The following is a 13613-nucleotide window of genomic DNA, read 5'->3' as shown; positions in this document are numbered from 1 at the left end:
GAAAAGAAAAGAAAATTACATTTTGGATTCAATTTCTGGCCCTGATATCCTAGGAGATTTCCGAGACCTTCTAGTTAGTCTATTTATACTTGTCTCAGTCCTTCTGTTTCCTGTACGCTATTTACTTTCTCAAGTTTTTTTTTTTGTTTGTTTTTTTAGCTATGATAGGCTGGCCTAGAGGAAAATGACTTACACTAAAGCAAGAGAAAACTTAAATTGAAAATCGCACAGGTTTTTGAAAGAATTTTAAAGTCAACGTACCACAATATAAAAAGTAATGACTGCAGGCACTTCTTCATTTGTTGAATGACTGAACAAATGTAACCTATCTGAGCCTTTTTCATTGTTCACAGGCCTTGGATAATAACATTGGGTGTTGAGAGAATTACAGGATTAAAAGGTATAAATCATTCAATTGTCGAGTGCTTCCCAAATAATAACTTCGTATTTCATTCCCATTTGGTAGACGTGAAAACTGAGTACCTGGACATACCTCCAAAGCTTTGTTGTTGGTCATGTTTCAGGAATCACTTTTCCTAAACTGATTCATCTCCTGTGAAAAGCTTGAATCTGCAAACAATGTTGTTTTCAGAGACAGTCCATGCTTCCCCCATGGGATGCTCCCCGGAGATTGGGGATGGGAGTGTGTGTGCGTGTTTAGCTGGGAAGGGTTCAATAATGGAAAGAACATAATTTTGTCTTTCATAGTTATAAAACAAGTCATAGCCCTTATTTTTAATTTCTATGGTCATTTTGTGAGTCAGGTATTAGAGCTTGGGACTCGCGTCAAAACGAAGGAAAGGCTGAGGGGCCGACGCCTCGGCGACCAGGACCCGCGCAGAGGAGGGAGAGAGATTGACCAATCGGAGCGCAGGCTGGGGACGGGTCCTGTCCCTCTCCGCCAAGCCCCGCCTCTTTCCGTACAGCCCCTTGGGAGTAGGGGGTGTGCAGCCTACTCGTCCCGCCCCTGCCTCTGAGTGACAGGACCGTGGACAGCAACATTTCCAGCAGGACACGAAGTTTGTCGGCCCTTGCCTTGGCTGAGCTAAGGTGTGTGTGTCCGGCGAGGGCGAGGGGGCTGGGGCGGCCCCGCCAGGGAGGCTCGGGGTCCGGGACTGAAAGCGGGCGCACGTCCTTAGCGAGTCCCCAGAGCGTTTAGGAGATGGTCGTTCCTCCCTGAGAGCGGCGCTTGGGCTGGCTGGGCGTAGGGAGGCTCTGGAAGACCGGGAGCCCGAAGCTAGGGAAACCCAGTAGGTACGGTAATCACTTAAGGACCCCTTCCGGCGTGCAGGGCGCTCGCGGTGGGGGTGGGGACGGCGAGCACGGAGTTGGGGCGGTGGGTGGGCGTGGCCGCCTCTGTTGCTAAGGAACGAGCGGTTCCCGCCCTGCCAGCGTGTCTGGCGCCGGCGCAGGGCCCTGGAAATTTTAGCTCCACCCACCTCCCGAGGCCTCTTTCTCGTTTGGGGATTGGCTCTCTTGTGCTGTCAGTTAATTCGTGTCCTGTTATTTTACAGTCCAGCACTCGGGGTCTCGTAGTTCTTGTTCTGGCTTTTCTCTGGTATTACTCCACTCCGTACTTTTACCAGCCTTCCCCTTAATAAATATCTGCAGACCAAAACATTTGCAGAGAAGAGCTTCAGGCAGCGTTGAGGTGGCGTTATTTGCACGGGGTGGTGGGAGGGACTAGGGTGGGATGGGAGGAAAGGATCTTTGCTTGGTGCTTGGTGAATCCCTGGACCCACAGGGTGTTGGTATCCATGTGGATGGCTAGGAAAAGGGGGAAAGGATATCTAATTTTTTCTACCTGGAATTATTTTTCTCTCTGCTGTAACGTTTGAGCACAATGAGCAGCTCAAGAAGTTGAGGCAGTTCATTTTTGGACAAGCTCCAATACATGATTTCCCTTTCCAGTTCCTACTGTGGAAAGTGGGTGATAGTTACTAATTGAATCAAGCCCCTCGGCTTGATTGGCCCACATTTAATGATTAACTGTAAGATGGTAACCACAGATAACCATTTCAGATCTCTTTGCTCCTATCATTTGGCCCCAAATGATTGAGCAGAACAAACATTCCAGAGAGAAAACACATAAGGAGCTAAAGTCTACTTTTACTTCCTTCTGCTAGGTTTACTGTATAAATCTACAAGAAGGAAGCTTGTACTTCTTAGAACACTGAGGAGAACCTTGGCCTGTAAGTCAGAAAACTGTCAGGGTTAGGGAATGTTTGTCCTTGGCCAATAACCTTCATAACTGTTTTCTCATCTATACTTTGCCCTTTGTTCCTAAAAATTAAGGAGGAATAATTGATTATGAAAGTATTATTAATAATTTACACAGATGTGAAGTGTTATTGATTCCACTTTATCTTTTTGTCTATATGATCTGAATTTGTAAACACATAGAAGTATGATCATTTAGCTTAAAGTAGTTTCAAACCTCCCTTGGGACTTCTCTTATCATCGGGTTATTTAGAAATGAAGCAACTCATTTATTTGTTGTTGATTCTGCGAATACTTCTCGTTAAGTGATGCCTTAAATATCTTGCATGACACTTTTTCTCCCCCTTGACATCACTTGGTTTTTCAAAGCATATACATAGCCTGAAAGGATTCGGAAAGATTACCTTCTAATCTAAGGATGAATGACCTTCTTGATATCATGTACTGGTTTGAGAAGCTAAAGAAAGCTATTGAGTCTCCCCTTAGAGAAAGACACTGTTTGAAGTGTAATTGGACCCTGGATTAAGACCTGTTTTGGGTCAACTTCTTGAGGGATAAGGAAATTATTCTCCCCCTTGCTTCATACCAAAGAGTGACTGAGAACATAGCTGGGAACAGAATTCGGTCGTTGTTCTTTCTTCCACATTGCATTTTACCATAGCTTAATTTTAGTTCAGCATCTTAAGCCAATCTTTTTTTTTTTATAACCATTTAATAAGCAGGAACTACCAGTGCTCAATAAATTGTTGCTGTCTTTCAAAACCATGTAAACTGTAATTTTTTTCAAATGCCTTTTGATTATTCTCTTAAAGGATATTCTTATATTTAAGCAAGTGAAAAAAGAAATCATTGTCAAATATTTTGTGAAAATGTTAAATTGTATTTTTGAGATAAACATTAAAAACATAAACTTTCTCTTCTATCACAGTCCATTTTGGACAAAGAAAAGCTGATTATCTTTATGCCACTTGAATACCATTACCTGATTCCTAGAACTCTTTTCTTCAATTTGAATCATCTTTCATACTATTTTAATTTTCCATGGCCAAAAAGTATTGTGATTGGTTCCACTATGGCTTTTTTCGTGATTTCTGTATGAAAATAAAGGCTATAAATAGCCTAAATTTTCCTAAAGTTTATTTAGGTTTATCAATGAAAGTGGGCATATGTGGTAGACATTATCATCAGAAAGGGAAAACACTGAAAAGAGAAAATATGTATTGCTTTTTTAATAAACGTAAGAGTATATAGGAGCACATGTCATTTTCTTTATCATTTATAATTTTATTTTATCTATTTAGTATTTGGCTATCCCTTTCTCAACTCCATTTCTGGTAGAGAAACTGATATAAAGATAAATGGATTAGAGAAAGCATTCTACTGGAATTACAGTTTTTAGGGGCTCAATAAATAATTGCTTTATTTTCCCTCACTCTCTTGGGTGTGTAAACAGACAGAGGGAGTTTGCAATATCACCTTCCTTACTAAAGAGCTGATTTGGCATAGTGCTTTGGATGGGAGACCCGAAATGAGTACTAGTACTTTCTGCCTCCTCCTACCTCCTACCTCCTGCCTCGTCTTTTCTTACCTCTTTTCTTAAGTGAGAGATCATTTCAGTTTGCAGAAAAGGTACATTTATCCAGAATTAGCAATGAAGTAAAAGAAGGAAAAACTCTAGTATTGACAGGTTTCTAATAGCTAATATCTACCCATTGGAGTAATATGGACCAGTGGATTTCAGCCGCCAGTCACCAATCAGATAACTCTCACGTTGGGAAGCTGTGGATAGGAGTAGGATCTGAGGCCAGGACTGTTAACCTAGTGCTCTGATTTTCCACCCTAGATGATCCCTTTGGGTCTTTTGAAATAAGTGGAGGTGTTTTTAAATTATTACTGTGTCTTTAAAAGCTTATGGCTTTTGGGACCCTGAAGTTTAGGAATGGTAAGTATTGTGTAACATAGAGGTCCAGCTCAATGAAGAATTTTCTTCCCACACTCCAAGGCCAAAAACATGTCCTTTGAGAACTGCTGTTCCAGTGGAAGTTCCTCTACATGGAGGCATGAGGCTAGACGAGATTTCACCCTAGTCTTTGTTCTTCTGTGTTCTTGTTTTTGTCGTCAATAGATTAAGCTCTAAGTGTGAAGGTCTTAATAAAAATAATGCTTAGAAAATAGCTATTTTTTGGTATTTTCCAAGAATGACTAAAACAATGTTAATAGAAAATACTAATGCATATTTTATAATATTTGATATCCTCAAAACATTTCTAACTGAACAGAGAAGGATCTAGAGTCTAAGAGCTAAATCTTTTCACACCTGGTACATGCATTTAATCCTTTCTTGTATGACAGAAATGTTCAGTATCTTTTTTTAATGTTTATTTATTTATTTTGAGAGAGAGAGAATGAGCATAGAGGAGGGGCAGAGAGAGAGGGAGAAAGAGAATACCAATAGGGTCCAGACACTGTCAGCACAGCATGGGGCTTGATCTCACAAACCTTGAGATCGTGACCTGAGCCTAGACCAGGAGTCAGAGGCTTAATGGACTGAGTGGGCCACCTGGGTGCCCCAGAAATGTTAAGTACCTTTGTGATGATAGAGTGCAATAGGTATATATTTTCTTGAAAAATAAGATGATTTCTTAGCTTCTTAACTTGGAAATGCTAAAAAACAATAGAAAGATAAATACTGTGTACTCAGAGGTTTAACAAATTCTGTTTTGTTGAACCTCCCGTAAATGAGAGGATCTTATGTATTTTCAAGCCACTGAACATGGAGAATGACAGCGGGAATAAACAGAAACTTAGTTCTTCTATAATAGTGTTATGCAGTGACATAGTTGCGCATGTCCAATTGGACTGAAGACCTTAAAATTTTGGCAAAGACAAAAGGAAGAAAACCCTTTTTAACGTATTTTAGATATTAAAAATATTCAGATATTGCTGGTTGTAGACTGATAAATTATATGGATACCTGTGACAAAATCCTAATTGTGGATTACATATAACCTACACTAGACAGAAGGCACACTGGACTGAAAGTTTTAGACTAGGCTCCAGCAATAGATAAATTATTTGGGGGTGAGGGGGTGATAATGTTCCAGGCATCAAGTTCCTTATATGTGAATATCTAGAATTGAAGATTTGTGGTGTTCTTCCATTTTTATGAAGAATGTGCTTGAGCATTATAATACATTCTCATTATTCACAGTGGTTCAATATAGCATGAATGTCTCTGGGCAGGGGCATATCAGGTTTTTTTTTTTTTTAAGAACCAGTTTATGGGGCACCCAGTTGACTCAGTTGGTTCAGCCTCCCACTCTTGATTTTGGCTCAGGTCGTGATCTCACAGTTTCATGAGTTTGAACCCTGTGTCAGGCTCTGTGCTGACAGCAGGGAGCCTGCTTGGGATTCTCCCTCTTTCTTTGCCTCTCCCCTGCTTGTGCTCTCTCTGTTCTCTCAAAATAAATACATAAACTTAAAACAATTAAAAAAGAATTAAAGAAAAGAACCAGTTTCTGATTCCATATTGTCATTTTCTAGGGGTCCGTTATCTGCCTTTTCTCCTCTCCTCAATATTCCACCCTCACACCTCCCATACATACATACATTTGGAAAAGAGGACTGTGTAGAAATGATCTCTATAGTCTCTTTCTTTTTTTTTAAATTGTTTTTAGATGTTTATTTATTTTTGAAAGACAGAGACAGAGTGTGAGCAGGGGAGGGGCACAGAGAGAGAGAGAGAGAAAGACACAGAATCTGTAGAGGCTCCAGGCTCTGAGCTGTCAGCACAGAGCCCGATGCGGGGCTCGAACTCACAAGCCGTGAGATCATGACCTGAGCTGAAGTCAGACGCTTAACCGACTGAGCCACCCAGGCACCTGTCTATAGTCTCTTGCAAAGCCAAAATATGCTGGATAACAGCATTCGAAATGAATAAAGTGGAACAAAAAATCCCACAAACCCAAGGAAAAGGTAATCAGCAGAAGACTCAGGGGCATACCTGTGAAAACCAAAGAAGAATTTTAAGCTAAAGAACATTTGAGGAAGTTCTTTGACATGTAGCATGTGCAAGAATTCATGGTCTCTATGGGCAGGAGAACTCCGTATATGAAGAGCAGACAATGATTAGGTGACAGTAGGAAGACTAAGGTAAAACAAAAAGATAAGGAAAAACTAAAAATGAGAACTGTATTAGTTTTATATTCCAGCTTTAACAAACTACCACAAATTTAGTGACTTTAAAAACCTCAAATTCATTATCTTAATCTGCAGTTCAGAAGTCTGAAATAGGTCTCACTGGGATGAAATCAAGGTTTTGGCAAGGCTGCGTTCCTTTCTGGAGGCTCTGGGAGGGAATCTGTTGCCTTGCCTCTCCCAGCTTCTAGTGGCTGCTCACATTCCTTGGATTATGACTCCCTTCATCTTCAGAGCCAGCAACATTACATCCCTGTATTTTTCTGTAGTCAAATCCCGTCCAGACCACAGCTAAGAAAAGTGAACTGCTTTTAAAAACCCACCTGGATAATCCACGATAATCTCTCCCTTTTGAGGTTCTTCATTTAATCACATCCATACAGTCCCTTTTGCCATGTAATCCTCACAGGTAATATTCACATAATCACAGGTTAGGGAATCAGGACCTGGGCATCTTTGAGGGATGCATTATTCTGCCTACCACAATGACATATTAAAAAATCTATATTTGAGGCAGTAAAGAACAGAATTGATATTACTGCAGAAAATTTAATCAGTATGAAAAATAGACTTGAAAAGTCCTCCTAACGTAAATATTGAATTCATGAAAAGAAAGTTGATATGTGGAAGAAAAAGAATGAGGTCCACTCTATGAAAATTTAGGGTTTTTGAAGAAGAGACTATACTATTGACAATTGTTCCTAATGAAGAGAAGACAGTATTTGAAAGAAAAAAAAAGTTATAAGCAAAGAGGTAACAGGAATCAAAACTTTTTTGAGCTGAAAAAGTCATGGGTGCAGAAAGGAGTTACATAAGATGTGACGACTCAAAGAGACACAATATCAAAAATTTTTTAAATTAGTATAATGATACAGAAAAAATGCTTCATATATCTAGAAAGAGAGAAAAATAGCATATTACCGTCAGGAAACAAAAGTTAGGCTGGTCTCAGACTCCTTTCCTATAGCATTAAATAGCAGAAGACAACAGAGCAACATTCTTAAGAGGGTTTTCTGTTTTCTTTTTTTTTAATATCCATGCAGTTTGTATTTCTTGTGTAATGGCACAGAAAACCACTCCTAAGGTTATAAGGGACCTTAAACTCCACCCTGTTTCCTTTTTTGTGGGGGGAGAAAACCTAAGACCTACAACAATTTATTAGAAGGTGATGTAAATGTAAAAGCCATGGCATATTTTAAAAAAAGCTGATAGTATATCCTAGAGTTCTAGAATATTGATGTGGCTCTAAATAATTATGTCAAATCTAGTTAAAAATTGACTATGAATGTAAAAAATTGCTTGCATGAAAACACCTGTAGCATAAAAATTAATTCAGCAACAACAATCCAGATGTAAATCACATTTTGTGATTTTATGATTTATATATGCCAGAGATGAAACCTGGTAATTTAAGAGGATGGATAGACTTTATACCTAAAGCATTCTTCAGCAAACTTGGATCCATGGGTTTCCCAAATCTGGCTCAGTGCTTGTTTTTCTATGACCCGTGAACCAAGAATAGTTTTTACATTTTTAAATGGTTGGAGGGAAAACAAAACAAAGCAATAATGTTTTGTAATGCACGCACGAAATTCAAATTTTGTTAATAAATGAAGTTTTACCGGGACACACCTACACGTCTGTTTACATATTGTATGTGGCACTAAAATACCAGTGTGGAGTAATTGCAACAGATAGGCAAATGTGTGGCTGTGCTGCTTTGCACTGCTCAGAGCACTAGGAATTGCTATGACAATTATAGTTTGATTTTGCTTCTCAACCTTCAAAGCCTAAAAATTTACAATTTGGCCCTTTATAGGAAAATTTGGCAACTCCTGACTTAAACTGTAAACTTAAAAAAATGGAATTTTCTTTTTATTTCAAGGCACCCAGATTTACTCAGCAATTGCCCTTCAATGTTCTGCTTACCCTAGCATTTCTTTGGTCTTCTATGGACTGGCGTTAAAAACAAGTCTATTATTTTTTACATTTAATCGTCCAAAATTTCTCTTTTGTACCTCTGTGCCTTAAATGAAACATATTCATGTGAAGATTTTAGAATTTCATTTCCAAAGACATTCAGTTAAATATCGCAGTGCTGTTAGAAATAGTAGCATTTTATTATTGTATGCCAAAAATCTATGTGTTTATAGAGATAAGCATGTACTGTATTTAACAAGTGAGGTATGTATCAATCAGTTAATCAGCAAAGATTTGTTTGGCAGGTACAGATGAATTATATAGAGGAAGTGGCTTTGGAACAAGGTTTGGAAGGATGCCTGTGAATTTAACGTAGATAAGGCTGGGGCTAAGGTAACAAGGCAAAGAGAACAATATTTGTAAAGCTACTAAGCTGTCAATAGGATCACATAGTTGGGAAATGAAAGAAATTCAGTGGCTGGAACACAATTTGGAGAAAAGTAGCTAGAGTTGAGGCAATAAAAACCATGGTCCAGGCTGAGAAAGCTGTCATGTGCTACACAAAGCAATTTTTATCTTATAGGCAGTGAAGATCCATTTTAGATTTTTGTGCTGTAGAGCCAACATGATCAGATCAGTATTTTACAATAATAGTTCTTAAACTTTTCAAATACAGCATTCCCTAAATTTTTTTTAATGCTATGAATATACAGTCATGGAACAAAAGTTGCATTGGGCTATACCCACATATGTCCTGTTTATAACAGAATTTTCCTTGAGGAAGGATACATAGGCAATCCACTAATTATCGTAGGAACTTATGTGGTATGGAAACTTTTGTGAGCAGGTTGCTAAATAAACAAATAATTTTAAATTTTCAAAAGATTAAAAAGTTGCCTATAGTGGAAAAAAAAATGATCTGTCTGGCTTCTCCTGTCTACACAGAACTACTTTAAAAGACCAAACATAATGTATTATGTCAGCACACTGCACCAGTGTTATGTATGGCTTATAAAAACTTTATTAGAATTTGAGATGATAGATGTTTAGTTATGGATCCCTTGAACATATTGGGATTTTCTTTTCTTATATATTTAAAAAGCAATGTTTAATGCTTAGCATTTCTTCTAATAAAATAAGCGTATTTGTTTTGAATGCCTCTAAAGAATTTCATTAAAACCATATCTCATTTTAAACATTGATTTTGATATGTAATAAAAAATAGTTTTCTAGGTAATATTGTCCCACATTTATATAGATCCTTATATTTAACACATTATTTTCATAAAAGCAATCTCATTTCATCCTTACAGTAATCTCTGTGATACATAGAACAGTTCTTTTCTCCATTTTATAGGTTTGAAATCTATATCTCAGATGGATGATCTGGATATACTCTTCCTTATAGAGGAAAGTGAGTGTACTCTGTGATCGGATAGATTGCATTCAAATCTGTGCCCTTTGTTAACTGTGTATGCTTGGAAAACTCACTTAATCATTAGGAAACTTAGTTTTCTCATTGGGGGTTAATTGTACCTGTCCCACATAAATGTTACGAGACTTTCTGATAATACATGTGACGTGCAAAGCACAGTAAATGGAATCTGCTGATATCATTATTGTTGCTAATATTTGTCATCATCATTAATAAGTGTCCAATACCCATTATTCAAATTTTCAAAATCCAAAAGTTCTGCAAAATAAATTTTTTTCCAAGTTTGCATAAATTGAATTGAGGCAAAACCATACTTAAAATAGCATGGGACTATTTATGTCATCTTTATTTTTCCAGTCAGTGTTAATATTGATAAGATTTTACTATGAAATATTAATGTGCTGCCCCTACTTTCCTCCAGGAGTGTTATGTAATTATGGTAAATGGGATATATTACTTTTCTATAATCTGAAAACCTCCAAGGCACAACTGGCCCAAACATTTTATTGTATTTTTTATTTTATTTTATTTTATTTTATTTATTTATTTTTTTATTTTAATTTTACTTTTTATTTTTTGGCCCAAACATTTTAGATAAGAACTATATATATTATTATACTTTTTCATTTTAGCAACAACTTTATTGAGATATAATTCAGAACCATTAAATTTATTTTTTAAGTGTACAAGTCAGTAGTTTCTTGGATATTCACAGAGTTGTGCAACCATCACCACTATCTAATTTTAAAATGTTTAAATAACCTCAAAAAGAAACCCTGTACCCGTTATCAGTCATGCCCCATCTCTTTTGCTCTCACTTTCAGCCGCCCTATATAACTGTTAATTTGTCTTCTATCTCTATAGATTTTCTCATTCTGGACACTTACTGTAAGGTGAACAATAGGAATAATGTATTAATTGGACTTTTGTGACTGGCTTCTTTCACTTAGCGTAATGTTTTCAAGGTTCACCGTGGGCTAACCATGGAGTTACCATGGGGTAACACGTAGTAATATTTCATTCTTTTTTATGGTGGAATAATATTCCATTGTATGGTTATACCACGTTTTATTTATCTACTCATCATGGATTGTTTCCACTTTTTGACTATAAGAATATTGCTGCTATGAACATTCACGTATAAGTTTTTATATGGACATGATGTATGTTTTCATTTCCCTTGGGCAAATACGTAGGAGTGGGATTGCTGGATCGTATGGTTACTCTAAGATATTTTGAGGAACTGCCTGTTTTCCAAGACCGGTTTACTTTCCCACCAGCAATATATGAAGGTCTAGTTCATATCCTCACCAATACTTCTTAATATCTGTCTAGTGAAGTGGTATCTCATTGTATCTCTTTTGATTTGAATTTCTCTAGTGACTAATGAAATTTAGCATCTTTTCATGTGCTTATTGACAGTTTGTTTTTGTTCTGAAGAAATCTCTATTTAAATCCTTTGCCCTTTTTAAAATTGGATTATTTGCATTTTTACTCTTGAGTAGTAAGAGTTCTTCATTAGTCTGGATATAAGACCCGTGTCAGATATATGATTTGCAAATATTTTCTCCCATTCTGTTGGTTGTCTTTTCACTTTCTTGATTATGTACTTTGGAACACAAAAGTTTTTATTTATTCTGATGAAGTCCAATGTACCTGTTTTTTGTTGTTGTTGCTTGTATGTTTGGTGTTGTATCTAAGAAACTATTGCCCAACCCATGGTCATGAAGTTTTACTCCTCTGTTTTCTTCTATTTTATTTTTTTTTCTTCTATTATTTCTTATATTATTATTTTTCTTCTATTTTATTATTTCAGTATTTGCATCTAGGTCTGTGATTCATTTGAGTTAATTTTTGTGTATAGTATGAAGCAGAACTTCAGTTTTATTCTTTTGCAGTACCATTTTTTTTAAACACTGTGTTTTCAGGGGTGCCTGGGTGGCTCAGTTGGTGAAGTGTCCAACTTTGGTTCAGGTCATGATCTCACAGTTTGTGGGTTGGAGCCCTGCGTCAGGCTTTGTGCTGACAACTCAGAGTCTGAATCCTGATTCAGATTCTGTTTCCCCTCTTTCTCTGTCCCTCCCCCGCTCATGCTCTGTCTCTCTGTCTCTCTCTCTCAAAAATAACATTAACATTTTTTAAAATAAAAATAAAAAATAATGTGCTTTCATATTTTCATGTTGACCTGGATTATTATCACTATTTAAAACATCCTCAACATTGAAAGCTATTTTTAATGATATGATTAGAATTAGTGAAACTTGTGTTCTCAAATACTTGGGGTTAAATTTTGAGTTGGTTTTATTATTATGAGTGGTTTGGAACCATTTAAACTTGATACTCTTATATATATGAGCAATTGTGACATAAAACTAGAGATGAGTTCAGTGCCTGGCACATAACAGATATTCAGTAAATATCTGTTGAAAAAAATGAATAAATCATATGTTGTTTGTTTTCTTTGTTGCTTTTTAATGGGCATTTAGTTTAGAAAGTAACATCTAATATTTATGGTTTTATTAAATTATTTTTATATTTTTTAAAAATTATTTTTATAGGTTAACTCTGTACAAATTGCAATAACAGAGAACAAATTAAAATTGGTCTCTTTGCACACATATTCAACTCTAAAATATAGTGAACACATCTCTCACTACTTTTCAGATAATCATCATACAATGAATGAACCATTCTTAAAGTGTGGTCTGTAGAAATAATGTTACTATTTATTACAGTGGAAAGGGGGTCTTTAAATATATTTGAGACACGCTGGGTCAAGTAAGTTTAAAAAGATTTTCCTATTACACAACTTCTCAGGACCTTTTTTTTTTTTTTTTTTTTTTTTTAGAAGGTATGCCTTGTGAAAAAGAGGCATAGTATGGAACATTTTTCTGAGTATATTTGACCAGAGAAGCTTAATTCAATTGAATCTATAACAGACTTAGCAAACCAAGAAACACTTCTTGGAAAATGCTACCACAGTGTTTTTATTTTGTGGGCATTAGGGCACTGGAGATCATCTGTTTAATATTTCCATATACTCTACTTTGAATTCCAGTAAGAAAAAGCAACCAAGAACATTGTTATTGGTATCTGGAATTGAATTTGCCAGGAATGCAAGCACGGCTTCTTCAGTAAAGATCTTGCCTTTGGAAACATCTTACCCCTTGGCAGCTCTCCAGAGTTCGGACTTAGCAGCATCAAGGACACAACACAAGGTGTGTTTATTTGATCTAACATTTGGCAAAAGGTGTTTTGACTTGTGGTTTGTTTCCTTTCACTTGTTTTCCTTGTTTTGGTTTGTTTGCTTCTGGCAATGAACTTGAGTTTGGAAGGTAGTCTTTCTTATGGAAGGCAGTATTACAATAGGGGAATGTTTTTACTTATATTTATTTTGTGGTATTTGGGCAAATCCAAGTAAATAAAGCAAGATCCATAGAACTATAAATCTGTATCTGAAATCTTTTTTGAATCATTTGTTATCATTAATTATCTATTAGGATTTGTTTCTACATTAAATATTTGATATCTCTTGATGTTTGGTACTCTGTGATACTTTGGTACGTTACTATATTTTGGTAATCATGTAGGGATCATAATCAGTGTCCCTGCATAGTAAGTAATGAACAGATTAAGATCATCATAAAATGTCGTTCAATGTCAGTTTTAATCTTTCTTGATTAATTGGTATATCCTCTTTTTGCCTGTTTTGTGGGAAGAGGAAGTATGTTATAGAATCAAAGAATGTGGGCCCCCGTTATATCTCCGACCTTATCTTCTGCTGTCCTCTTCCACCTCGTCCTCTGCTCAGAACTTTTCAATGACTCTCTATTTCACTCAA

At 36.5% G+C, this 13613-nt stretch overlaps 1 protein-coding gene across 6 annotated transcripts in view; it reads left to right on the top strand.

Annotated features, from left to right (window-relative positions):
• Window positions 1-917: 917 nt before the first annotated feature.
• The window catches only part of TRIQK (triple QxxK/R motif containing), an 85434-nt gene continuing 72738 nt past the window's right edge, over window positions 918-13613 (top strand). For 4 of the 6 annotated variants that reach the window (XM_047842049.1, XM_047842048.1, XM_047842047.1 and 1 more), the window contains exons 1-3: window positions 935-1050; window positions 2127-2192; window positions 12831-12990. The gene's annotated coding sequence lies outside the window, so the exon portion shown is untranslated. Of the gene's footprint in view, window positions 1051-1100; window positions 1255-2126; window positions 2193-12830; window positions 12991-13613 lie in introns of those variants that run through there. The other 2 variants (XM_047842045.1, XM_047842046.1) reach the window with 2 other exon arrangements.

Source organism: Prionailurus viverrinus, chromosome F2 (assembly GCF_022837055.1).
Source record: "Prionailurus viverrinus isolate Anna chromosome F2, UM_Priviv_1.0, whole genome shotgun sequence".
In the NCBI taxonomy this organism is placed as follows: Eukaryota; Metazoa; Chordata; class Mammalia; order Carnivora; family Felidae; genus Prionailurus; species Prionailurus viverrinus.
This window is presented reverse-complemented; position numbering and strand designations above follow the sequence as displayed.